We start from the raw sequence: 7510 nt of genomic DNA, 5'->3' as shown, positions 1-7510 counted from the left end.
CTGGGCTCCTCACCATCCTCATCCTCCTCGACCTGAGCGCAGCCTTTGATACCATCTGTCACACCACTCTCCTCAACAGGCTATCTTCCATTGGCATCACCCACACTCCATTAGACTGGTTCACATCTTACCTCTCTGGCCGCACTCAGTTCATTCAACTCAAGTCCTTTAAATCCATCCCCTCCTCCGTCACTTCCGGTGTGCCCCAGGGCTCTGTCCTGGGGCCCCTCCTCTTCATCATCTACCTCCTTCCCCTCTGCAATATCTTCCGCAAATTTAACATTGACTTCCACTCTTACACTGATGACACCCAGCTCTATCTCTCCACTAAACCCTCATCCACTCTCCCGCCCACCTCCCTAACTGATTGCATCACTGAAATAAAACCCTGGTTCACTCTAAACTTCCTTAAATTAAACAGTAACAAAACCGAGGTTCTCCTCATTGGCACCAAATCTACGTTATCCAAAACCAACAGTTTTTCTCTCACTATTGATAACTCCTCCGTTTCACCCTCCCCCTAGGTTAAGAGTCTGGGTGTCATCCTTGACAGCACACTGTCCTTTCAATCCCACATCAGTAACATTACCCGGTCTGCCTACTTCCACCTACGAAACATTAATCGCCTCCGCCCCTCCCTTACCCCTGACACTGCCGCCCTTCTTGTCCACAGCCTCGTCACTTCCCATCTGGATTACTGTAACTCTCCCCTCTTCGGCCTCCCTCATAAATCCCTCCATAAACTCAGGGGCGTGTCTAGAATTTTTATCTTGGGGGGGCAAGCTAGGGGCACAGACTGTGGAAAAGTGGCACACCGAAATGACAATTTTTTTAAATGCCCCACAGTCTTAGATTATAATAAACGGTAGGCTGAGGTATGAATAATAGAACTATTTTATTTACCCAAATAATGCACAGAGCAGTTTTGCATCCAGCATTTAGAAATCTTATCTGACCGAGTAAAATGTTTTTTGTTTATTTGAGTGGGTTGATCTGAGCTCCAGAAGAGTATACTGGTGTATCTAGTACTAGTAACCTAGTAGTAGTATTAGTTTAACTGAAGAGTTATCTTGCTGAAACTGTTTCAGCAAGATAAACGCTTGTGTTTCGTAGGTATCTAAGCCTATCTCTTCGTTAACTTACAGAGACAGAAACAACCAAATGAGTTTAGCTATGAATGACTTTATTGCAATATATATATTATTTACAGGATTATGACAGCTGAATACACCTGTTTTGGTGTTGATGGGTGAATCGTTCAACAAAAGCATCCAAGTTCAGCGACCTTGCCCTCCTCCTCTCAATACTAAGCACTCCAATATTGCCAAGCCTGTCATCATTCATTGTTGTTCTAAAATGATTTTTTATCAGCTTAAGCGCTGAGAAGCTGCGCTCGCAATTGGCACTACTAACAGGCAAAGCTATAGCTATCCGACACAAGCGAAAAAGCTGATGAAAAACTTCTTTGTATGGTTCAAGAAAAGATGTGAAATCCAGGATACTGGATAGTTCAGTCCCACACTGTGCCTTTCTCTGAATGACCTTCTTTGTCTGATACAGCTCATGTTTTAGGTCCTCAACATCACAGTCAAAAAGACAGGCAAGACGCAAAACTGTTCTCTCCTCTAAAAAGATTTCACCCTTGGGGTTAAGTGCCTGTATACCCCTCATTATATCACAGTTGTTTTTGCTGAACCGTCTCTGAAGTTCTTCATTCAAAAGATCCAGGATGGGGTAAAATACAGCAATCCTGAACTTATCTTTGTCCCCTTCCTTGCATCTACGTTGACCAACAGTGGATTCTACAAGATACTCACTAAGTCTGGAGCTCCCTCTTTGTGTCCTTTTCTCAACAGCCTCAACTGCAACATTACAATTCTTTGCAGTCTCCAAAGTTTGCTGCCAAAGATCATCAAAACAGGATCCAGCTCTACAGCCCTCTAAAGTCTCCTGCAGGGCCAGTCCACAGCCTTTGCAAGGTCAAGCGATGGTGCTTGAAGCATGTCAGAGGCACACTTAGCATCACCGAGAATCTTTCTGAATACTGCCAGTGTTGCAATAAACGTCAGGTCTATCTGGATGAGTAGACCCCGTGCTTCCACAGATCTCTCACCACTGTTCTCTACATCTATCTCATGCAGAACACGCAAGACGGCCAGCAGTCTGTCCATGAGATTTTTGCAGGCATGGTACCGACATGCCCACCTCGTGTCACTCAGTCTCTGTAACTCTCTGGGTGCATCTTTATACATGTCCCTCTGAACTGACAACCATTTTTCATGAACATAAGATCCGGATATATACACATACAATTTTTGCAGCAATATAAAAAAACAATCAACTTCAGGCACTGCTTTCACTGAATCAACAATAACAAGGTTGAGGCAATGTGCGTTGCAGTGAACATAAAAGGCATATTTAGCCTCTGCTTTGATCCTTGCTGCAACCCCATTGCATCTCCCTGACATCACTGCTGCCCCATCATAACCTTGACCTACAAGATTAGACTTGTAATCAAGGCCATATCTTTCCAGACACTGTATTATTTTCTGACTGAGCCCTTGCTGCACCTAATTCACTGGCTCTCTGGAAATCCAAAAAGCTCTCATGAACGGCACCATTATAATAGTACCTCAGTACTAATGACAGTTGTTCACTTTTCTTAAGATCTTTTGTTTCATCTGCAATAACAGAAAAAACCTCACTTTCCTTCACTTCCTGTATTATGGATTCCCGGACCATATCTGACAGGCATTCGAAAATTTCATTCTGGATTGTGTTACTGAGATACTTGGCATTGCCTGATGCATTCATTTTTTTTGCAATCAGTGGATTGTGTCTTGCAATCAACTCAATCAGGAAATTTCCTTTGTTTTGTGAGCCTTCAGTTTCGATGTGTCCCCTTTGAGCAATGTTCTGCATGGCTGTAAGACGAAGCACTTCAGCAATTGTTTTTATGTACATCCGGTTTTCCTCAACTTTTTTTATGTAGGCTTGGTCCAAAGCGTCTCGTATAGAAGAATCCGTGAGAATATTTTTTTTATATTCACTCCAAGCAAACATTGCATTGACATGCCCTTCTGATTTCTCATGCCATTTAAACCCCCCATCCTTGTACATGGCCTTTTTCCAGTTGGAGTAACCTCCCTGTGCTGTAAAGGGTGTTTCAGGGGTGTTCGGCAAGCTAAAGTGTCTACATGCAAAGCAATATGCAGAGTCATGACTTTGTGAGTACTCCGACCATGTGAAGTGTGTGAACCATGAGTTGTTGAATGCTCTTTTTCTATCCGCCTGCACAGTCCATGGATACACCCTAAGGAAAGGCTGTGTTGGTCCATCTGCTGGACACCGGGATATGTCTTGGAAAGAAGGGGAACAAGACAATTTTAAACTATGCATAATACATGGCTTTTCATTTATAATATACAATGTAGAATTCAGTGATACTGAATTCAATAACAATCTTGTGAACGAAAGCCGGGTCTCCTGTTGAAGTAATGCACTAGACTTGATCATCATTGATAAATTATTTGTATAGGCTTTCTGAAATCTTATAGGCTTTCTGAAATCCCCCCATACATCATGTGATGTATGGGGGGCCTCTTCAGTGTCACTGCCACTATAGCTTTGACTACTACATTTTGACTCTTGTTGGTTCGCATCGTCATGAGCCAACTGATCACTAGGGGAAGTGTCTGATCACACAAAGAAATACTCAATTATTGCATCAAGAAGTTATTTAAACACACACTGTTTTTATTTAATTGCTTATGGTTATCCATTACGACTTAAATATTTAGCCTACCTGCAGAATGCTGAATTGCAGATGATGGGCCCTCACCCTCATCATTATGCAAAGTTCCTAAGAAAAGTTGTATCAGTTACTCAAAATGTCAGTACAAGTATAACATCAACTGAACTTTTAATACTTATTCAAATGTGATCAATTTTAAAGACATCCTGCTGCATATCTTGACATTGTGGACATATCCTATTCAGTTCATTTAAACTTCTTATGCTATAGGATACTTGTCTATTCCTTCCTATTCGATAGATATATTCAACTGTCCATTAGCTCATAAAAACAACAACCACACTTCCACTCATCAATAATAAAGAGCATTAAAATAGACGTAAAGTAATACAGAATTGAATTGGATTAAATTAAAATTGCCCATCCCACAGTCCAGCCCAGTTGGCAGAGGTGGTGTGTGAGTTTGAGTGTGACTGATTCAGGATGCCGTGACTGATACCTTGATCACCGTTATCTGCAGCTTTCTTTTTCTTTACCATGAAAAAGGTCTCAATGTTTTGAGCCCTTTTCATTCTGCTTTCTCTCTCTCCCTATCACTGTCTGCCCCTGAAGAAATTATGCATATTGTTTGGTTAGAAATAATATTAAGCCAGAAAATCACTTTCCTTAAACTGAAACACACAGGATAGGTATCACATGCAATTATATCATCCTCATCCTCTAATGATATGTTACAGCAACCCCAAGTTGTCTTGTTTGCACATGTGTATGAAATAAATCTTTTTGAAGACTGAAAACAACGTTTAAACGTGTAATATGTGACGCTAACGTCTGAGACGTTTGGTCTAACCTCCATTCTAGAAAAGCCTCGCCTGGACACATACTGTATGATATTGTATTTTTGTGAAGCTTACATCCGCTGTGTGGAAACTACAATACTGGTCGAGCTAAAAGCTAACGCTAAATGACTAACCTCCACTCTAGAAAAGCCTCCACACTTGTATTTTGTGAAGCACCTTGTAACTTTTGTTTGAAAGGCGACAGATGCACACACACATACACACAGTAAGTGTGTCTTTATAGTCAATTAGTCTAGCTTGGGGTTGCTGTGATATTTGTTTTTTTTCCACATTTACCGGCGCAGGCTAATGTTTCCCATAGACCTCAATTCATTATGCTAAGCTGCCCCATAATTAGTAGGTTGGGGGTGACTGGGTCCAGGTCCATTGTGTTGGATGACAAGTAACTGAAGGGTTATGCATTCATAATACCTTCAACTACGGCCAACATTGTCTGGAGAACAGTTTCTGAAACAGTTTGCTCTTTGAGGACAACTCGAAGTGTTGTCTTGATGGACTTAACTACCCTCTCCCAGGTTACACCAAATTGTGGTGCACTGGGGGGACTGAATCAAAACAGAATCTGGTGCTCCACGAGTTGGTCTTTAAGCTGAGGGGCCACGGATGTAACAGCTTCACGCAGTTCAAAGTTGGTACCGTTGTCCATGAGAAGTTCGAAAGGCTTGCATCGACATACAATGAATCGTCTCAAGGACAGCAAAAAAGCATCCGTATCCAAAGTCTCCACTAAGTCAAGATGCATTGAACGAGTAGTCATACATTTGTAGACTATACCCCATCTCTTTTCAATTCGCATGTCGCAGCTGTCCACCAAACCTGAGTAGTCCTGTAGCCTCATCATATTCTGGAGAGAGGGGCATGAGTTAGCTATCTGAGGGTAGAGGACGACCAGACTTAAGGGCCTTTAGTTATTCTGCGACAGGAGGAGCTTCTCAGCTAGTAAGAAATCAGCTGCTGTGTGCCGCACTCATCTCAAGACAAGGCATGGCGCGTAGCCTTTTGGCTGCAACGCATGACCTTTTGAGAATAAAGGACACATGTACCAGTTGATGGTCATGTACTGTCTCCAGGTAGGCAACGGACCCATAGGCACGTTCAGAGGAGTCACAAAATATGTCCACATGCCTCATGACAGTGACAGTCTCTACACAGGATGGAGATTAGGTGTGTGGAAGTTTTCCCAGCTCAGCCATCTATCCAAGGTTCAGTGGCTGGATGGTGTCATCCCAAACAACGTTCATCGTAGAGTTTGGCAAGGACACTATAAACGCGCCTGAAAGTGGGTTCTACTCGTTGACTGGGCCTCAGGAGGCAGGTGTTCAATGACCTCTGGCACACTACTGGCCCATTGCCGAATCTCAAAGCCACCCGTGCTATGCAGTTGTCGCAGACTGTCTCCAACTTCATGGGTGCTGTGGAGGCAGTTGTTCATGAAGAAGGAGTTTTCAATCACTTCCCTGGTCCTTGACATGCTGCTGCACAACATAAACTGTGCAGCAGGGACTACACGTTGTGCCAAATGGAAATACCTGCCATTCAAAGATGCTTGGTTCCACGGTTCTATGCATGTCAGTCCAGAGGAATCGCAGTACTGATATAGTTGTTACTGCTCTACAGCTTGTGGCAAGACAATGGTTCTCTCAGCACCATTGTCGAGCACTGCATATGTTTTTAGGGTGCGGTCTCAGTGGTGAAGAAGAATTTTAACTACCTTAAGCATCACCTTCTGTGGGCAATTAGATCGATCGAGGTAGACCTTGGGTCCAGAACTACTCACCATCAGGACTCTTTGAGATATAGAGTGGTGTTAGGGAAAATTCTTATCATTGGTGGTGAAGAAAGAACGCTGGAGCCCAGGATGTCTTATGCTGTGGATGTTTACTGATGCTTGATCAAGGAGAAAGGAGAGGGGCGTCGAGTGGCGCAGTTGGTTGAGCATCATCCCCATATGCAGAGGCTAAGGTCCTCGCTGCAGTTGGCCCCGGTTCGAGTCCCGCATCGGATGGCCCTTTGCTGCATGTCATTCCCCCTCTCTCTGCCTCCCCATTTCCTGTCTCTCTCTACTGTACTGTCAATAACGGCATAAAAAGCCCAAAAAAATAATTTTAAAAAAAGGGAGAAAGGATTCATCAATACAGGGTTCTGTGCATGATATCAAATCTGAAGCAGGAACCTCTGGGGATAGGTTTTATACATTTAGAAAGATAACTATAGATAGCTTGCACTCCATAATTGGTCAAATAACCCCATACGATGGAGAAGAGGTTGGAGAGGGATTTGTTACTACATTATTGGTTCATTAACCATAAACAAGGAAACATGACTAAATATGTACAAGTGCTGATTCTTAGAACACTCACCACAGCTTCGTCTGGAGGAACCGCCTTAGTGTCTCAAAGCTAGTAAGATTTAGTAGCTGGGTCACAGTGACCTAGGGTCTCATACTGACCTCTCACCTTGAGTCAGTAACTCATCAGGTGGACATAAGAAAATTCCCTCACATGTGGCCTCATGTAGCACTGTAATATGCAACTCCTTACAGGTTTTGCATGGTCATTTAAGGGTGCAGAATGTGGCTCTATGATTCTGGTCGCACTTACAACACTGGTCACTTTCCTTGATCCATTTCAGAACCTTGCCAATGTTGAGCTTCTTGAACTCTAAACATGAGTTAAGATAATGTTCCTTAATAATAAGCAATAAGGCTTGGGTTTAGATGAAGACAGGCTCCTGAGTGGTTGCAGTGTCACCGGTGCAAACGAATAGTGCTGCTTCTTTCTCTTTGGGACATGTGCCACGCTGCTCTTCTTTGGTGGATACGGGCCCTCCAACCTGATTGACATGAGTAGCTCTGCTTGCCAAGCGTTTTGCTTGAGCTTTCATCTGTAGCCATGCT

The sequence above is a fragment of the Seriola lalandi genome, unplaced genomic scaffold (assembly GCF_002814215.2).
Source record: "Seriola lalandi dorsalis isolate HSWRI2012SDOR001 ecotype SW California unplaced genomic scaffold, Sedor1 jcf7180002054576, whole genome shotgun sequence".
NCBI classification, from domain to species: Eukaryota; Metazoa; Chordata; class Actinopteri; order Carangiformes; family Carangidae; genus Seriola; species Seriola lalandi.
Note: the sequence above shows the minus strand (reverse complement) of the source record.